Source organism: Bos indicus, chromosome 1 (assembly GCF_029378745.1).
Source record: "Bos indicus isolate NIAB-ARS_2022 breed Sahiwal x Tharparkar chromosome 1, NIAB-ARS_B.indTharparkar_mat_pri_1.0, whole genome shotgun sequence".
NCBI classification, from domain to species: Eukaryota; Metazoa; Chordata; class Mammalia; order Artiodactyla; family Bovidae; genus Bos; species Bos indicus.
The window spans coordinates 3,957,770-3,978,885 of NC_091760.1; the positions used below are offsets into that span (position 1 = coordinate 3,957,770).

General features: G+C 43.7%; 1 non-coding gene across 1 annotated transcript; it reads right to left on the minus strand.

Annotated features, from left to right (window-relative positions):
* Window positions 1-20,641: 20,641 nt before the first annotated feature.
* On the minus strand, window positions 20,642-20,714 carry TRNAG-UCC (transfer RNA glycine (anticodon UCC)). Its single transcript has one exon. It is a non-coding gene; the product is annotated as a tRNA-Gly (tRNA).
* Window positions 20,715-21,116: the final 402 nt, after the last annotated feature.

Sequence of the window (21,116 nt, forward strand, 5' to 3'; positions counted from 1 at the left end):
GGGTGCTTGGGCAGAGAGCGGTGGGGTGAGGGAACCCAGGGTCCTTCCTGGTGGTGATACATCTCTCAGCCAAGATGGATTCCAGTGTGAAGGATTCTGGGAGGTTGGTCATCTCCTCCCTCCTCCTTTTGGCCCTTCTCAAATTCTCCTGGTTAGTTTTCCCTGGCAGTACCTGGTTCTTTATCAGGACCTCCTGTTGTGAGTCAGCTCTTCGCATCAGATTGGAAAAGAGCCTAATGAAGGGAAAGATTGAGGGCAAGAGGAGAAGGGGACAGCAGAGGATGAGATGGTTGGATAGCATCACTGACTCAGTGGACATGAGTTTGAGCAAACTCAGGGAGATAGTGAAGGACAGGGAAGCCTGGCGTGCTGCAGTTCATGAGGTCGAAAAGAGTCGGACATGACTTACTGTCTGAACAACAACACACCTGTTGTGAGCCAGCTCAGGCAAGCGGTTACCATTGTGCCTGACTATGGCGGGCAGTTTTGGTCAATGATTCCCTAAATCATTGCAGAAAACACTTTGTTTTTCCCCATCAACAAAATAGCAAACCCTCAAACAATAGTTTCTTACAAGATACAATTAATTTGTTATTTCTCTTGTTTCCCTCTCCCACCCCAGCCCTGAAGATTACAGAATAATTGACGTGCACAGACCTTGGTTAAAAACAACTGTAGAGGAAAATTCAGAAATTCGATTCATCTCTAAATAGGTCACTTGCAAAGAAAAGAACCGAAGTGCTTGCTGAACTGAGCTGAACTCTTTGGAGTCCTTGATTCAGGCAGGCCTTTATTTAGAAAACAAAGAATTCATCCAGGAAAACAATTAAATTCTGGCCTATTTAAAACAACCTGTTGCTCTTTTGTAAACTGAGCTATTCTCTGTTTGCACAGGACATAAATGTTGGGGGGATTTAGACAATTGCCCCTTTGTGGCTATATTCTGTTTTCAAATTGCTGCGTAAGTCAAAGGTAGACAAGATAAGATGATGGTCTCTAGGTTTCTGATGATTCATTCCTCTAAACTCTAGTAAATACCCTGTAGAGAGGAGAAAGGAAAGACACATTCTAAGGCCACCATTTTTTTGTTTGTTCTGGTAACAGCTTTATTGAGATATAATTCATGTACCGTAGAATTTACCCATTTAAAGTATATGATTCAATGGTTTTGACTCCATTCACAGAGTTGTGAAATCATCACCACAACCAATTTTATTATTTTAAAAATTTAAGTTTTTGGCCACTCCATGTGCCTTGTTAGTCTCTCAGGCAAGTCTGACTCTTTGCAACCCTATGGACTATAGCCTGCTAAGCTCCTCTGTCCATGGAATTCTCCAGGCAAGAATACTGGAGTGGGTAGCCCTCCCTTTCTCCAGAAGATCTTAAGCCCAGTTCTCTTGCATTGCAAGCAGATTCTTTACTTTCTGAGCCACCAGGGAAACTAAAAAAAAAAAAAAAAAAAAATCACTGCGGATGGTGACTGCAGCCATGAAATTAAAAGATGCTTGCTCCTTGGAAGAAAAGCTGTGACAAACCTAGACAGCAAATTTAAAAGCAGAGACTTTGCCAGCAAAGATCCGTATAGTCAAAGCTATGATATTGCCAATAGTCATGTACACGTGTGAGACCTGAACCATAAAGAAGGCTGACTGAGAAGACTCTTGAGTGTCCCTTGGACTGCAAGATCAAACCAGTCAATCCTAAAGGAAATCAACCCTGAATATTCATTGGAATGATTGATGCTAAAGCTCTAATACTTTGGCCACCTGATGCGAGGAGCTGACTCTTTCTGATCAGCTGACTCTGATCAGAAAAGACTCTGATACTGGGAAAGACTGAAGGCAAAAGAAGAAGGGGATGACAGAGGATGAGATGGTTGGATAGCATCATTGGCTCAATGAATTTGAGCAAACTCTGGGAGATAGTGAAGGACAGAGGAGCCTGGTATGCTGCAGTTCATGGGGTCACAAAAAGCTGGACATGATGACTTAATGACTGAATAACAACATATACCACGTTTTATGTATCCATTTATCTCTTGATGAACATTTGAGTTATTTCCCTTTTTTTTGGCTATTGTGAGTAGGCTCCTAGGATTACTTTTTGTACATGTTTCTGAGTGAACTTATTTTTTTCCCCCTTAGATATATACCTAAGGGTTAAATAACTGTCTTCCCTGGTGGCTCAGATGGTAAAGCATCTGCCTACAATGCGGGAGACCTGGGTTTGATCCCTGGGTTGGGAAGACCACCCCCCTCCAAAAAAGGAAATGGCAACCCACTCCAGCATTCTTGCCTGGAGAATCGCACAGATGGAGGTAGGTCATAGGTTAAACTGAATCTTTTGAATAATATAATGTACCAACTCTGGGAAGCAGATTCTTTCCCCTCTCTAAGGTTTGTTTTTGTTGTTTAGTGAATTTTCTGAATTAATTCTGTAAAGTCTATATTCTTTGTCATGGGTGGCCATGAAATCTGCTCACTTACCTTCAGTTCAGTTCAGTTCAGTTCAGTCACTCAGTCATGTCTGACTCTTTGTGACCCCATGAATCACAGCACGTCAGGCCTCCCTGTCCATCACCAACTCCCAGAGTTCACTCAAACTCACGTCTATCGAGTCGGTGATGCCATCCAGCCATCTCATCCTCTGTCGTCCCCTTCTCCTTCTGTCCCCAATCCCTCCCAGCATCAGGGTCTTTTCCAATGAGTTAACTCTTCGCATGAGGTGGCCTAAGTACTGGAGTTTCAGCTTTAGCATCAGTCCTTCCAAAGAACACCCAGGACTGATCTCCTTTAGAATGGACTGGTTGGATCTCCTTGCAGTCCAAGGGACTCTCAGGAGTCTCCTCCAACACCACAATTCAAAAGCATCAATTCTTCGACACTCATTACCTTAGCAGTATCCTAATGATTGAACAGAGGTTCCTTAAATGCCGAGAACCAATAAGTCTCTAAGTTTGTGAGGGGCTCTGTGTGTGTGTATTGGAGGGTGTATCTTCAACACTCAGGCAAGTAGTTTACAACTTTGCCTTAGCATTTATTTCCTGCTTGCAGAGAGCCTCAAGGTCAGTCCGAGTTGAGAGTTTGAGACCTTTTCAGGTCTCACCTGACTGTGACACAGCTCTGGGCACGCTCACAGTCCTAGGCATGTGTGTGGCTCTCCAGAGCCAGGAATGTGTCAGGTTTTTGCAAAGCGCCATCTGAATAACTCATCCCCCTGCCTTTCCTCTTAAGCTTTGTGATTGGCTTATTGTCTGCCCCTACTGTCTCTGGCAACCATGCTGTTAAACAACTGTCTTTGATTATTTTTGACAAATGTCTTGAGGAAAAAGCAAAACCTGTTTGCATTTGGAGAGCTCTGAGTTATGTCAAATAAAGATGGTCTTGTTAGTAAGTCTGAAAACACTAGGTGACATTTCAGGGGCTCTGAGGAGCTCCAGTGCTTTATGTCTCAGAGCAGAGAGAATTCAGCAAGAGGCAAAGTGATAGACAAGAAGTGATTTATTAGAGTTGTGACGCTTACACGTGGGTGGTGGAGAGAGGGCTGTACCCCAGGAACTTAGTGGGTTATAGTTTTATAATCAGGAAAAGTGGGGAGGGGGAAAAGGCCACCTTCTTCCTCATTCTTGAGTAGACGTCAGGCTTCCATCATCGGCTCTTCCTCCACATCAGGTGGGGGAGTTTTCCTCTCCCTGCATGGTCAAGCCGGGATTGTCATGGCCCATGGAAATGAGCAAAAAGGCAGTGACCTACGCTGTAAAGGGTAAGCCATCTCAGGTTTTAGTATGATGTCACCTTGTCCTTATGTTTTTGTTTTTAGTGCGTGCAGAGGAGCATGCTTGGAATCGTTAACTTACTGAGCTCTTTGGGGAGGATATGTGTCTCATGTCATTGTTTTTATTGTTTGGGGGCATGTCTCATGCTTCTGTTGCATGGTTTTGTTGCTAAGCAAGCCTACTTGGCTTTATGGTTAAATAAACCTGCTTTTTTGAGTGATCATACAAAGGTCTCCCATACGTTTTTCTTTACTTATCATCCCCTAGTGGGATTAACTATTTACTTACTTTATCTCTTTCATGTGTTCCTATCAAGTTCTTCCGGAGCCACCAGACTGGTCAAATAATGATAGTTCTCTAGAAATGGGGCTTTGAAGGCGTTCCAACCCTGTTCTGCCCTTTTCGATGTCTGCCAATCTGCTGATTTTCACTGTGACTCTGAGCTATTGGTTTTCATGAGTGGATGGGAGTAGAGCAAGTTAAAGTGCTACAAAGCTCTCTGTTCTTACCAAGGCTCAGCCGTTTTTTTCTTTATAAATGCACCTGGATTGCTGCTAGCCTTTGACTAATTTTTATGTTTTTGAAACATTTGATTCTGACAATTTTTGCCAGTGTTTTTATGGAGAGATGGTATTTCAGAGATTCTTGGGCCACTTTTTTTTTTTTTTTTGCTGTACCATGAGACTTCTGGACTCTTACTTCCCCAACCATGGATCAAACCCAGGCCCTGGCAATGAAAGCACCAAGTCCTAACCACTGAACCACTAAGGAATTCCCACTGATTCATAATTTTTGCTGACATCCCACACAGTGATTTTTTTAAATTAGTTTATTTATTTTAATTATAGGCTAATTACTTTACAATATTGTGATGGGTTTTGCCATACATCGACATGAATCAGCCATGGGTATACGTGTGTCCCACCATCCTGAACCCCCTCCATCTTCCTCTCTACCCCATCCCTCTGGGTTGTCCTAGAGCATCAGCTTTGAGTGCCCTGCTTCATGCATCGAACTTGCGCTAGTCATCTATTTTACATATGGTAATATACATGTTTCAATGCTATTCTCTCATATCATCCCACACTGCCCTTTTCCACAGAGTCCAAAAGTCTGTTCTTTACATCTGTGTCTCTTTTGCTGTCTTGCATATTGGGTCATAGTTATCATCTTTCTAAATTCTATATATATATATATATATATATATATATGCATTAATATACTGTACTGGTGTTTCTCTTTCTGGCTTACTTCACCCTGTATAATAGGCTCCAGTTTCATCCACCTCATTAGAATTGACCTAAATGCATTCTTTTTTAATAGCTGTGTAATATTCCATTGTGTATATGTATCACAGCTTTCTTATCCATTCGTCTGCTGATGGGCATCTAGGTTGCTTCCATGTCCTGGCTATTATAAACAGTGCTGCGATGAACATTGGGGTACACGTGTCTCTTTCCCTTCTGGTTTCCTCAGTGTGTATGCCCAGCACTGGGATTGCTGGGTCATATGGCAGTTCTATTTCCAGTTTTTTAAGGAATCTCCACACTGTTCTCCATAGTGGCTGAACTCGTTTGCATTCCCACCAACAGTGTAAGAGGGTTCCCTTTACTCCACACCCTCTCCAGCATTTATTGCTTGTAGACTTTTGGATCGCAGCCATTCTGACTGGTGTCAGATGGTATCTCACTGTGGTTTTGATTTGCATTTCTCTGATAATGAGTGATGTTGAGCATCTTTTCATGTGTTTGTTAGGCATCTATATGTCTTCTTTGGAGAAATGTCTGTTTAGTTCTTTGGCCCACTTTTTAATTGGTTTGTTTATTTTTCTGGTATTGAGATGTATGAGCTGCTTATATATTTTGGAGATTAATTCTTTGTCAGTTGCTTCATTTGCTATTATTTTCTCCCATTCTGAAGGCTGTCTTTTCACCTTGCTTATAGTTTCCTTGCTGTGCAAAAGCTTTTAAGTTTAATTAGGCCCCATTTGTTTATTTTTGCTTTTATTTCCATTACTCTGGGAGCCACACAATGATTTTTATGGTGATGGCACTGTAAAGTTTTGGAAATCCCTTAGAATTTTAGACTTCTTCTTATAGTCTGAACTTTGAAATCCTATCTTGCTAACTTTTTATTCACCTAGAGTTTCAAACGATCTTCCCAGTGGTGCTAGCGGTAAAAAAAAATCTGCCTGCCTATGCAGGATACACAAGAGACACGGGTTTGATCCCTAGGTCTAGAAGATCTCATGGAATAGGAAATGGCAACCTGTTCCAGTATTCTTTCCTGGAAAATTCCACAGACAGAGAAACCTGGGGCCTACAGTCCATGAGGTTGCAAAGAGTCAGACACAACTGAGTGAGCACAGAATTTCAAATAAATGGGAAAACCTACCATCACACAACATAAACTATGTCTTTCCACTTTTGGTTCAGATATCTAAATCACTCTAATCATGAAAAAAAATCATCACATGCCAGGGAAATAGGTGACTAATGGCTAATCAGAATAATCCAGGAATGTGAAAGTCGCTCAGTCATGTCCAGCTTTTTGTGACCTCATGGACTATACAGTTCATGGAATTCTCCAGGTCAGAATACTGGAGTGGGTAGCCTATCCCTTCTCCAGGGCATCTTCCCAACTTAGGGATTGAACACAGATCTCCCACATTGTGGGCAGATTCTTTACCAGCTAAGCCACCAGGGAAGCACAAGAATACTGGAGTGGGTAATACTGGAGTGGAGAAGGGCCTGTCCTTCTAGGCCTATCCTATTTCTGGGATCTTCGTGATGCAGGAGTCAAACCTGGGTCTCCTGCATCGCAGGCGGATTCTTTACCAACTGAGCTATCAGGGAATATAGTTATAGTCCAGGAGGCTCTTTTTAATCCTCTCCAGGACAAAGGGCAAAGGAGAAAGTCAGCAGTTTCAATTCAGTTCAGTCGCTCAGTCGTGGCCAACTCTTTGCGGCCCCATGAATCACAGCACGCCAGGCCTCCCTGTCCATCACCAACTCCTGGAGTTCACTCAAACTCACGTCCATCGAGTCAGTGATGCCATCCAGCCATCTCATCCTCTGTCATCCCCTTTTCCTCCTGCCCCCAATCCCTCCCAGCATCAGAGTCTTTTCCAATGAGTCAACTCTTCACATGAGGTGGCCAGAGTATTGGAGTTTCAGCTTTAGTATCATTCCTTCCAAAGAACACCCAGGACTGATCTCCTTTAGAATGGACTGGTTGTATCTCCTTGCAGTCCAAGGGACTCTCAAGAGTCTTCTCCAACACCACAGTTCAAAAACATCAATTCTTCAGCATTCAGCTTTCTTCACAGTCCAACTCTCACTTCCATACATGACCACAGGAAAAACCATAGCCTTGACTAGACGGACTTTTGGCAAAGTAATGTCTCTGCTTTTCAATATGCTATCTAGATTGATCATAACTTTCCTTCCCAGGAGTAAGCGTCTTTTAATTTCATGGCTGCAGTCACCATCTGCAGTGATTTTGGAGCCCCCCAAAATAGTCTGACACTGTTTCCACTGTTTCCCCATCTATTTGCCATGAAGTGATGGGACCAGATGCCATGATCTTAGTTTTCTGAATATTGAGCTTTAAGCCAACTTTTTCACTCTCCTCTTTCACTTTCATCAAGAGGCTTATTAGTTCCTCTTCACTTTCTGCCATAAGGGTGGTGTCATCTGCGTATCTGAGGTTATTGACATTTCTCCTGGCAATCTTGATTCCAGCTTGTTCTTCTTCCAGCCCAGCATTTCTCATGATGTACTCTGCATAGAAGTTAAATAGGCAGGATGACAATATACAGCCTTGACGTACTCCTTTTCCTATTTGGAACCAGTCTGTTGTTCTATGTCCAGTTCTAACTGTTGCTTCTTGACCTGCATATAAGTTTCTCAAGAGGCAGGTCAGGTGGTCCGGTATTCCCATCTCTTTCAGAATTTTCCACAGTTTATTGTGATCCACACAGTCAAAGGCTTTGGCATAGTCAATAAAGCAGAAATAGATGTTTTTTTTTGGAACTCTCTTGCTTTTTTGATGATCCAGCGGATGTTGGCAATTTGAGCTCTGGTTCCTCTGCCTTTTTAAAACCAGCTTGAACATCTGGAAGTTCATGGTTCACGTATTGCTGAAGCCTGGCTTGGAGAATTTTGAGCATTACTTGACTACCGTGTGAGATGAGTGCAATTGTGTGGTAGTTTGAGCATTCTTTGGCATTGCCTTTCTTTGGGATTGGAATGAAAACTGACCTTTTCCAGTCCTGTGGCCACTGCTGAGTTTTCCAAATTTGCTGGCGTATTGAGTGCAGCACTTTCACAGCATCATCGTTCAGGATTTGGAATAGCTCAACTGGAATTCTATCACCTCCACTAGCTTTGTTCGTAGTGATGCTTTCTAAGGCCCACTTGACTTCACATTCCAGGATGTCTGGCTATAGGTGTGTGATCATACCATCGTGATTATCTTAGTCGTGAAGATCTTTTTAGTACAGTTCTTCTGTGTATTCTTGCCACCTCTTCTTAATATCTTCTGCTTCTGTTAGGTCCATACCATTTCTGTCCTTTATCGAGCCCATCTTTGCATGAAATATTCCCTCGGTATCTCTAATTTTCTTGAAGAGATCTCTAGTCTTCCCCCATTCTGTTGTTTTCCTCTATTTCTTTGCAATGGTCGCTGAGGAAGGCTTTCTTATCCTCTTCTTGCAATTCTTTGGAACTCTGCATTCAGATGCTTATATCTTTCCCTTTCTCCTTTGCTTTTTGCTTCTCTTCTTTTCATAGCTATTTGTAGGGCCTCCTCAGACAGCAGTTTACATCCCAACAAAAAGAAGACACCTGAATTCAGCCAGCTCTGCCTTCCCTCTAGAGCTAGGGTGACATATCCTGCCTTACCCTGGCCTCCTTTAAATCTTGAACTATTCTCTAGTAGACATTATTAGTACATGGCCCAACCCTGCAGCCAGCTCACACGCTACCCCTTGCCTCTTGGCCTATCAGGGTCCCATTTTCTGGGAAATCAGCCTTGCAGCGAAGCCACCATCTTTCCTGTGTAGGGGCAGCTAGTGGAAAAGCTTTTAACAGTCAGGCCAAGGTCAGTGAGACTTCCCAAATGTTGCCCCATGCCTCTCTGTCAGTTTTGGTGGAAGAATGATTCAGCCCAGGCACGGTGAGTGCAGAGGGATGATGCCCCATGGGGCAGAGCAGGAGGGTCAGTGAGCAAGCCTGGAGACCAGACTGCTGACTGGCCCTGCCTGTGACCCTGATTTGCAGTGTCTCCTTCAGAGGCTTTCAAATCACATTAGGCTCTGGCTGTTGCTGACGTGATGAGCCATGTCAGAATGGCCAAGAGCTCTTCTGCTTGGCCTCACCAGGTGGCCCGAGCCCCTTGGGAGTCAACATTTGCAGGCTCCAGGCACTGCTTGGCCCCCTTTACTGCCCCCCAATGACCCTACCTGCCTCCCCCAGCTGCCTTTCCTCCTACATGGTCCCAGGTATTCCTGCTTCGACACCTTGGACTCAGCTACCAGACACAAGCCAGCCGACCGTGCTCTGGCAGGACTGGATTTTGTCCAGCCAGTGGTCTCAATCCTTGCCCTACCGTCAGAATCACCTGGGAAACTTTAAAAAGAATCAGTACCTGGATCCTACTCTAGGCCAGTTGAATCAGAGGCTCTGGGAAGGGCCTGTGATTTTCCCTTGAGGAGACTGAGGCCTCGAGCAGGTGAGTGACTTCCCGATTTTGCACATCTAGGGAGTGGACTGAACTCCAGGATCCTGACGCTCAACCCTCGGCTCCTTGGACTGTTACTAATATTGCTGATGTCTCTACAGGTATTTTTGAATCCAAGTTTCCTTATCTGGGGCTTCCCTGGTGGCTCAGATGGTAAAGCGTCTGCCTGCAATGCAGGAGACCTGGGTTTGATCCCTGGGTCGGGAAGATGCCCTGGAGAAGGAAATGGGAACCCACTCCAGTACTCTTGCCTGTAAAATTCCATGGATGGAGGAGCCTGGTAGGCTACAGTCCATGGGGTCACAAAGAATCAGACATGATTGAGCGACTTTCATTTCTTTCTTTCTTTCCTTATCTAGAATTCTCAGACTGTTAAGACTTTTATTCCTAGATATTGTGATTGGGGTTTATGTGTTTCTTTTCAGGATTTTTTTCCCCAGAAACATCTTATTTATTTCTCTGTTTTTTTAGCTTTTTGTTTTATACTGGTGTATAGCTGATTAACAGTGTTTTGATAGTTTCAGGTGGACAGCAAAGGGACTCAGCCACACATACACATGTGTCCATTCTCCCCCAAAATTCCCCTTCCATCCAGGCTACCACATAACATTGAGCAGAGTTCCCTGTGCTACATGGTAGGATCTTTGTAGGATTTTTTTTTAAGTTTATTAAAAATTATGCCTTAGTCTGTGATTAGGATACATGGGCTACTGCTTAGTAAGTATAAATTGTTTTGGAAAACCTAAAACCTTTAAAATCTGAGAGCTTATAGAAGGAAACAAGAGTCACTGGTCAATCTTTTGTTTAAAAAAAAAATATTGGGGAGATGTGGCATGATATCTTCTTAACAAGGACCCTTGTAACCTTGTCTAAATCCAGCTCTCTTACCCGCTAAGGTTCTAGCTGATGGCATTGTCAGAAATGTCAACGGATTGAATGCAAGGCATGACCTAGGTAAAGCCTCACCAGCTGCCAAGATGTGGAGCTCTCAGTGAACAGGCAGGGGAATGTCCCATTCCAGGATGGAGGCTTCCAGGCCTTTAAGGTGGACCCAACTGCTATGCTCGTGGGAGAGGAAAAGTGGAGGAGTGAAGGGTCAAGAGCACGGGTGGCCCAGAGAGTGAGTGAGGCCGGCCTTTCATGCAGTGATCCTCCCACTGATGACTTCTTCCTGGAGGACAAGAGAAAAGGAACCAAACAGACAGAAGTGTTTCCTTCTCAGCTCCCTCTGGTAGGCTGAATACCCATCCCCCCAATGCATCCATGTCCTAATCCCCAGGATCTGTTCATTGTCCCAGCTCATCGATATGAAAGTCAAAGTTGCTCAGTCATGTCCAATTCTTTGTGACCCCATGGACTATACAGTCCATGGAATTCTCCAGGCCAGAATATCCAGATGGGCCCAGTGCAAATACAAAGCCCCTTATCAGAGGGAGACAGGAGGGTCAGGGTCAGGGAGGATGACCATGGATGCAGAGGTCAGAGTGACACAGCCTCATACCAACAAATGCTGGTGGCTTCTTAAAGCTGGAAAAAGCAAGGAATGGGGTCCTCCCTAGAAATCCCAGAGAGCACTGGTCCTGCTGACACCTTGACTTTAGCCCAGTGAGACTGATTTGGGACTTTTGACCTCAAGGAGAGTAGAAGAGTTCCTGGCAGTACTCATAATTGTCATAGAGCTATTTTTTTTTTTTCAGTTAAAAAATTAATACTTGAATACAGTCCACACTTGAAAGATAGAAAAGGGCATATAATGCAAAGAGACTCACTCTCCTATCTCCCGTCTACTGGTTTCTTCCCCTCTCTAAAAGGAGCTGCAGTTAACTGCTTCCTTGTGGATACTTCCAGGGGACTCTACGTGCACGAGCAGTATGTACAGAGGCGCACGCTCTGTGCAAACAGTAGTGTATTATCCACAGTATTGAGCACTTTCTTTTTCACTTCATATTATCACGGAGCTCGTTCTGTTTCTGAAAGTACAGGATTGATTCTTGTTTTTAATGGCAGCATTGATTTCTTTTGTATGGAGGTGTCATCATTTTTACAACCTGTCGTTTAGTGATTGACATTTGGGTTGTTTCCAATCTCCTTCCAGTTCAAACAATACTACTGTGAATAACCTACTAATACTGCCTTTTGGGCATGTGTAAGATGCCCATGGGCTTCCCTGGTGGCCCAGTGGTAAAGAATCTGCCTGCCAATGCAGGAGACAAGGGTTCAATCTCTGGGTTGGGAAGAACCCCTAGAGGAGGAAATGGCTACTCACTCTAGTATTCTTGCCTGGAAAATTCCAAGGACAGAAGATTCTAGTGGGCTACAGTCCATGGGGTCAAAAAAAGAGTTAGGAATAACTTAGCAACTAAACAACAAGATACCCATGGGATAGAATGTAGAAGAGGGATGATTCTGCCAAAAGTCAGATGAACTTTCTTATCTAGCTAGAGACTTTGTTGCCAAAGTGCCCATATCACAGATTGTACTGATTCACACTCCCAGCAGCAATGATGGAAAATTTGTCCGTTTCCCATTCCCCGGCAATGCAGTATGTCATCTCGTCTCCTTCAGCTTGACAGGTGAAAACTTGGAGATCTTGGTCAGCTCTGCAAATGCAATCTGGAGAAGTACTGAGTCTTGGGGTGAGTCACCAGTGTCCAAGCCTGGAAGGCCTTCTCCCTCATGTCCTCGGCAGCTGCCCCAGCCTCAGCCAGGGGGCCTCTGAACCCAGACCAGCACCGCCTCTTCCCCAGGTGGCCCTTAGCAATACTGGAGGAGCTGGAGTGAGAAGCTGGCTTCTCCAGCTCCTTCTTGAACAGCATCCTTTATGGCTGCACATCAGGGAGGAACTTGCAGCTGAGAAAGAGGAGTCCAGGGCATCCGGGGACAGGCCAGCTGCAGCGAGAGGCAGCATGGTCCTGCAACCCCGGGAAGTTGAAAGATGAAGGCATGACTGCATTTTCAGGACACATTAAAGTCACGCCTTGTGATTGCTCTGTGTTTGACACTTATCAGGCCTCTCTGAGTAATCTGAATAACAACTTTTTATAAGGGGAAGTCATCCAGCTGCTCAAACAAAAAACATACAGGTCCCCTTGCTGTTTAGCCTCTCCTCCCGCACTGGACCTGCCTCCGTGTCCAGGCTCCCCGAAGCGGGTTGATTTCACGAGGCGTATAATCAGCCCACACTCACTCTCTGGTTAAAAGGCATTATTAATTTTAGATTTTCTTTCTTTCAAAAGCTTCTTATTTACCAAATAGCTCACTACACGTATCTATGACACTAAAATCAGTGTGGGAGGAGGGATGGAGTACAGCCTGGGGATGTGGGTACTGAGACAGAGAACTGGATGAGGAGAAACTGGAGTTTGGGGTCTAATTGAGTATTTATTTATTTATTTATTTATGTTTGGGTACAGCATGTGGCTTGCAGGCTGTTAGTTTCCTGACCAGGGGTCGAACCTATGCCCCTTGCAGTGGAAGCTGGGAGTCTTAATCGCTGGACTGCCAGGAAAGTCCTCTTACCAGATATTTAGTCTCTGGAAAACTAAGTGAGTCTCTCAATGCAGCCGGGGCTTAAATCATGGAATGTGGGCTATGCTCTTTGTACATAGTATTCTGGTCATCCTTCTTTTCCTTCTAGTTTATGCTGTTGCAGCTTGTGTTGTTATGAAGTCCATCGGGAGAAATATCTGGCCAGATGGTCAGCAGCAAGAATAGGAAGCTCGTTAGTTTTCTAATCCTCCATCCAGCTTGGATCCTCCCCTGTGACATCCATCATGGTGGCTTGCCTAGGATTGTCTTCAGAGAACAGCTCAGATTTGGTGGAGGGAGAGCTGAGTTTGCCCATCTCTGTGCATGCGTATGTTCAGTTGTGCTGGACTTTGTGACCCCGTAGACTGTAGTCTGCCAGTCTCCTCTATCCCTGGGATATTTCAGGCAAGAGTACTGGAATGGGTTGCCATTTCCTTCTCCAGGGGATCTTCTCAACCCAGGGATCAAACTTGAGTCTGCTGTGTCTCCTGCATTCGCAGGAGGTGGATTCTTTACCATTGAGCCACTTACTGCTGCTGCTACTGCTAAGTTGCTTCAGTCGTGTCCAACTCTGTGCAACCCCATAGACGGCAGCCCACCAGGCTCCCCCGTCCCTGGGATGCTCCAGGCAAGAACACTGGAGTGGGTTGCCATTTCCTTCTCCAATGCATGAAAGTGAAAAGTGAAAGGGAAGTCGCTCAGTTGTATCTGACTCTTAGCGACCCCATGAACTGCAGCCCACCAGGCTCCTCCGTCCATGGGATTTTCCAGGCAAGAGTACTGGAGTGGGGTGCCATTGCCTTCTCCAATTGAGCCACCTAGGAAACCCTGTATCTGGGCACCTTGCAAATAGAATCGTAGGGAGATGGTAGCCATCTCCCAAAACAGACCCCACCATTAGGAGATGATATGTGAGGTGTCAGTTAAAAAACAGAGTTGTCAAGAAGTGTAGAAAACTACTCAGTTGAAAATGAGAGAAAACAGAGAGGTGAGATTGGGGAAGCAGTTGCAATTTCTTCCTCCTTCATTTCTCCAGTTGAAAATCCTGCCCCTTGGTTGACTTGTGTGGGCTGTTGACCAGCTGGACAAAGAAGGAACTGCCATGTGAATTTAAAAGTCATCTTAAAGGAATAACAGTCACTCTACTTTTAATGTCTCCATTAAAAATGAGTGGGTCATATTGTTGGCCTTTTCCCCAGTGACCATGAAATTGCTCTGATTTATAAGAGAAAACATCTCTGCTCCCTAGACTTTGTTCCGAGTGAGCAAAGAAATTAACTTTCAAGGACCGACTGTGTTCATGCTGTCATAGTGTTTCCTGTGTGGATGTGGGGGTGGGCGCAGGGCACATTACCAGACGTCGATCCTATTCAGCGGGCAGTGTCAGCCCAAAGCTCTGCTTAATGCCATGTCAGAAATGCCTAAGAGCATGGCATCTCAAAGACAGTACAGATGAACTTATTTACAACACCGAAACAGACTCGCAGACAGAGAAAGCAGTCATATGGTCATCCAAGGGGAAGGGGGATAAATTAGGAGTATGAGGCTAACATGAGGTGGTTGGATAGCATCACTGGCTCAATGGACATGAGTTTGAGCAAACTCTGGGAGATGGTGAAGGACAGGGAAGGCTGGCATGGCATGAGGTCACAAAGAGACAGGCACTACTTAGCAACTAAACAACAACACGGGGTTAATAGATACATGCCATCATACATAAAATAGATAACCAAAAGGCCCTACTATACAGCAAAAGGGGGCTATGGTTAATATCTTGTAATAATCTACAATGGAAAGGACTCTGTCTCTCTCTCTCTATATATATATATATATACACACATATATATGTATATAACTGAATAACTTTGTTGTACACCTGAAACTAATACAATATTATAAACCAACTATACTTTAAAAATCTGCAAGGACATGGTAAGGCAATGCACAAAATAAATACAAATGGCTAATGAAGAGAGTTCACCCTCTCCAGATATCCAAGTGTGCAAATCAAAACAACACCAAAATTCTTTTTTGTCTCCTAATTGTTCTTGTCTTCAAGTTGTTGAAGCTGTTTGACAAGTAACGTTCAATACTGATGAGGTGTAAGGATAGCTGTAATAGCGTTAAAAATAATAATAACATAAACACCAGGGTCTTTACTTTGAGCTAGTGCTTTTTTTTTTTTGCAAATAACAACTCATTTCATTCTCACTGCAGTTCTGTGGGGTGGATAGTGTTTTTATTGACATAGTGAGCTTGAAGAAACAGCTTGGAGGGGTTTTGTGACCTGCCTAAGTTCACACAGGTAAGAAGAGGGGGCCAGTGCCTCCCAGTAAAGCCTTTGGAGTCATTCACCTCTTAACTTTGGATCTCGATATCTTCGACTTTGCAGAGAACTTGTTTGGAAAAGTATCTCTCCGTCCTAGGGCTGGAGAGACAGCAGAAGGAGAATTGGATTAAGAGTCAAACATTAATAGCACCATTCCCACATCTATGGACTTGGGCACATTATGCAACCTCTCTGAGTTTTGATTTCTCTCCTGGAACAATGCGGTTGATGTTACTCCAAAGAGAAGTGAGATCAAATGCAATAATCTAGGCATGTGAAAGCCTTTTGCTAACACTAGAGTCCTGGGCAAGATACTAAAGCAGAGACTCAGCCGCCTGCTCTTCTGGAACTCCATTAATTAAGCAAGAATGCCTGTGTGTTTGAGGAAGAAAGATCTCAGAGGGTCCATTTAGCCTGTCAAAATCACAAGATTGAGTAAACTTTGGCAAATTGTCCTGAAAATGCTTTAACATACGCTAAGCTCTTTGCAAGAGCATTCTCATCCGTCTCTAGGAACCCATCCAGGTTTAACATGCTTTGATTCTATTTTTTCAGAGTTTATTATTATCTGGAGGATTCCATGAAAGGCAAGTAACTCTGAAAGCCACACTGTATCAAATGAATTTTCCTTTAGGTGAGCTGCCTTACAGCAATAGAATGGCTCCTTCGAGACGGTGAACCACAGTGAGTACTTGGCTTGTAAGCACCTGCATTTTTGCCTAAGAATCTGACAACCAGCTGTGCCATTTCCAACCATTTCAAACAAAGGGAATTTGTCCATTGCTTACCTCTGTCTCCACTATGGGCAGGGAGGCCTGATGAGGAGAAGTTCAAGCACATGGATCAGCCTCTATAGAACAAACACATGATGGAGTTAAACTTTAGGTACCACCTACAACCAAAATTTAGAGCTGATTGAGATGGAAGTACATATTTATACTGAGTTGTTAAAAAGGACCTAGAAGGTCAAAGCTCAAGTACATTAAAAAGAATGAAATAATGCCATTTTGTAGCAACACGGATAGATCTAGAGATTGTCATACTGAGTGAAGTTAGAGAGGGAGAAATATTGTATGACATCCCTTAATATGGAATCTAAAATGAGATGATACAAAATGAATTTATTTCCAAAACAGAAACAGACTCATAGAGAATGAATTTATGGTTGCCGGGGATGGGGGAAGATAGGGGAAAGTGATAGTTAGGAAGTTTAGGATTGACATGTACACACTGCTATATTTAAAATGGATAACCAACAAGGACCTACTGTACAGCACAGAGAACTCTGCTCAGTGGGCAGCCTGGATGTGGGGATTTAGGGGGAGAATAGATACATGTATTTGTACGGCTGAGTCCTTTTGCAGTTCACCTGAAGCTATCACAACATTGTTAATTGGCTATACCCCAATACAAAATAACTTAAAAAAACAGTTCCTGTGAGTTGGTTGTTCTTAGACTTTGGAGTAAGGGTCACAGAACTGTCGAGAACTTGATAAAATGAGAGGAACTCTTGAGAAAAAAGCATGTCCCCATGTCCACAAAAAAGTTTGTGTGCAACTTCAGGAGCCTCTAGATTAAGAATCTCTGATGGAGAAGGAGGAAGAGAGAGAGAGTTGGAGAATAAAAGAAACACACTAAAATCTCGACTTATGTTTTCTGCTTGAGCCTCGCAGTTAGTCCTGGACTTTACAGCACATCCAGGTTGGACAGTAGAGTTCTCAGGACCCGGTGCCAAATAAAAATGTTGGGGAGGGGGCGCTCACTCAGAAGTTACTGGAACTTTGAGACAGTGATGGCAGAAGATCCTTCTGCACAGGGTACACACTTGGGAGCTGGCTCTGGGCCCAGGAGGCAAAGAGGGCTCTTCCCATGTTTTGGAAAGCACAGCCTTGTAACATGCAATCTCCTGCATTAAGAAATGCTTGGTGAACTTGCCAGAAATTTTTGTCTTAGTTTTTATTATTCTTTTAAAATTTCTATTATTTACTTTTTGGCTGTGTGGGGTCTTCGTTGGTGGGTGCTAGCATTCTCTAGCTGTGGCGAGCAGGGACTACTCTTCGTAGTAAGGGCTACTCTTCATTGTAGGGGCTACTTTTCATTGCGGGCTTCTCACTGTGGTGGCTTCCCTTATTGCAGAGCACGGGTGCCAGGCACATGGCCTTCAGTGGTTGTGGTGCATGGGCTTAGCTGCCCTGCAGCCTGTGGAATCTTCCTGGACCAAGGATCGAACCTGTGTCCCCTGCATTGGTAGGTGGATTCTTATCCACTGAACCACCAGGGAAGTCCTATAATTTTCTTTTAAACTTCACCTTCATATTTATGGTGGATAAACAAACAAAAAACAATTAGAAACAACAACAAAACATCCAACAAAAGCCAGTCTCTTTCCCCTCTTAGGTCAATGTTAGCAAGAGATGCAGCAACTCCCTCTGCAGAAGACAGCTGTGGGTGGGCTGGCAGAAAACATGCTATCTGGCAGTATGCCAAAAACCCTGGCCAGGGGCTCTACTGGGCCAGCTGCCCTGGGGTATCTGAGAGGCATCACCTTCAAAGTCTGATGCTTTTGAAGTGTGACCCCTTTAACAGGTTTATATTTATCAGAGTATTCCACATATGCGTGGTGTAAACAAATGAACATTTCCCAACGATGTCTATGAAAAAAACAGCTGTCCCTTAACCTCCTACCCTCTATCTTTCACCCTTCTTCCCAGGCCTTTCAGCTCTTGAGCTATTTCTTGTGGTTTTTACCAACACTTTTCTAGATAAGATGCCTATCTGCAGTTTCTGGATTTATCAGTTTTCATCATTATCCGCTGACTTCTGGAAATAGACATTGGTTATTTGTAGAGTCCCGACTTTTTTGGAACACTCCTTGTATTCTGATCATTTCCTGTGCTCCCAGGATAGAAGCCTTAAAAATTGTGTTCTCAGCCTCCCTTACAGCTGGGGTGTAGAAATGTAATTGAGGCTTCATCAGTCAGATGCACCTGCCCCAGTTTTGATTCAGAAGTGAGTGCGTGGGGAAAGGGGCCTGTTGGGGAAGAAGCCTTCTGGCACCTGTGCTGGTAGAGGCTCTGGCTTTTGTGAGTCTCTGATGCATGGTCCTTGGTGTCAGTGGTGTCACGGGCGGGTTGCAGCATGGGGACCGGGCACTGGAGACAGTAAGGCATCCACCAGTGCAGCCCATAGTGAGTTAGGCATCGTTCCTGGAGATTCTGGAATGCTGCCTGATTTGACAACCTCATTCCCAGCTTTATCAAGTCAGAGTGGAGTCTGCTGCTTGCAAGTGGGAGCCTTGACTTACGCACTGAGTGGATGACACTGTGGTTCTGTCACCCTGCTCTGTATCTCCCATTACGGTCCCATCAGCATTTTCAGTTAAACCAGTCTTCAGTGTTTATATAATTGTTGTTGCTCAGTTGCTAAGTTGTGTCTGACTCTTTGCAACCCCGTGGACTGCAGCACATCGGGCTTCCTTGTCCTTCACTGTCTCCCAGAGTTTGTTCAAAATCATGTCCACTGAATTGGTGATGCTATCTAACAGTCTCATCCTCTGCCAGCCTCTTCTTCTTTTGCCTTCAATCTTTTCCAGCATCAGGGTCTTTTCCAATGATTCAGCTCTTTGCATCAAGTGGCCAAAGTATTTGAGCTTCAGCTTCAGCATCAGTCCTTCCAATGAATAGTCAAAGTTGATTTCCTTTAGGACTGACTGGTTGATCTCCCTGCAGTCTAAGGGACTCTCAAGAGTCTTCTCCAGCACCACAAGTCTGAAAGTATCAGTTCTTTGTTGCTCATAAATAGGACCCTATAAATGTTGCTTATTGCTGAGCCAGGTTGCATATTCTGTGTAATAGGATGTTAAAACTGGGACCTCCATTTTTTTCTCTCTCAATTTAGGCTGAATCTCCAAGATGACAGATGCTGCTGATTCTCATATTCCAAAGTGAGGCCTAAAACTGCCTGAGCAGGACTTGCAATGGAGAATCCAATAACTGAATTCTGTCCGTAGGTGACCACCCAGCTCTAGCCTATAAAGAAAGGCTGTAAAAGACGAGGGGACTGCAGATTGGATGAGTAGTTTTGGAGAGAGCTGTCACAGTGCTGAGGATCGTAACACCAAAACTCTCCCATCCAGACACTAACATACCCAGGAGGGGGTGTGAGACACTTCAGCCTAGGGAAAGGGGTTTCAGTGGGTCCCCTCAGAACCGATCTGAATCTCTAAGAGCTCAAGGGGACTTAGTTGGTGGTGTCTGAGTTACTCCTGAAAAATCTGAAAGTTAGACCTGTGGCTATGATGGTAGAGACAATAGAGATGGAATTGATATTTTAGTTGGGTACAGATTGCTAGGTTGAAGTACATTTTTATATATAATTTTAAAGTTAACACTATCTGTTTTCTAGCTTCCAGAGATGATATTGAGAAGTAAGGTGCCATCCTAAGTTTACCCCTTAGTATGTTATCTGATCCCCCACTTCAGTCTCTAAAAACTTTAATATTTTTCTCTCTCTCTGGAGTCTGAAATTTCATGAGGGCGTGTACTAAGAACTCAATGAGGCTTTTCACTTTGGGAACCAATTTCCTTAAGATTTGAGGAAAATATCCTGTACTGTGTTTGTATTTATTATTAAGTCTTTATTTTATTTTTTCTTAAAAGAGCTGTTTAAGGTTCACAGCAAAATTGAGGCAAATGTATAGAGATTTCCTGTGTACACCCAGCCCCCCACATGTACAACCTCCTCCATTATTGACATTCCCCAGAATGGTACATTTATTACAGGTGATGAACCTACATCATTGTCTTCTGAAGTTTAAAGCTGACTTTAAAGCTCACTCTTGGTGTTGAAATTCTGTGTGTCGGACAAATGTATAATGACATGTATCCACCACGATGGTCTCATAAAGAGTATTTTCACTGCCCTGAAAGTTCTTTGTGTTTCACCTATTAATCCCTCTCTTTCCCAACCTATGGCAACCACTGAACATTTTACTGTCTTCATAGTTTTGCCTTTTCCAGAATGTCATATATTTGGAATTGTATACTATGCAGCCTTTTCAGATTGGTTTCTGTCACTTAGTAAAATGCACTTTTTAAAATAATATTTTTCCTCTTTATTTTCTCTATTCCTTCTTTCTGGAACTGTTCTTGGTAGGATTTTAGACCTCCTTGATTGATCCTCTATGTTTTCTCTTTTTTTAAATAAAAATGTTTGTTTGTTTATTTATTTGGCTGTGCCTGGTCTTAGTTGTGCCCTGTGGGATCTAGTTCCCTGACCAGGGATCCAACCTGGGCCCCCTGCATTGGAAGAACAGAGTCTTAGCCACTGAACCACCAGGGAAGTCCCAATATTTTATATTTGTAGTCTTCTTGTACTACTCTCTGAGAGAGTTTCTTGATGTTGTTTTCCACCTTTATTTTGAGAGTATTTTAAAAACTTTCTATTACATTAAAAAATTTCCAAGAAAACAGAATGGAAGTTACTCAAAAAAACAATTACCCTATGTTCCAGAAATTTAACTTCTAGTATACACTCAAAATAACTGAAGCAAGGTCTTGTTAAGTATTTGTGTGTCTATGTTCACAGCAGCCTTATTCACAATAACCAATTGCTGAAAGCAACCCAAGGGTTCACTGATGGATACATGAATAAGCAAGTGGTAGTATAGGCATCGGAGAAGGCAGTGGCACCCCACTCCAGTACTCTTGCCTGGAAAATCCCATGGATGGAGGAGCCTGGTAG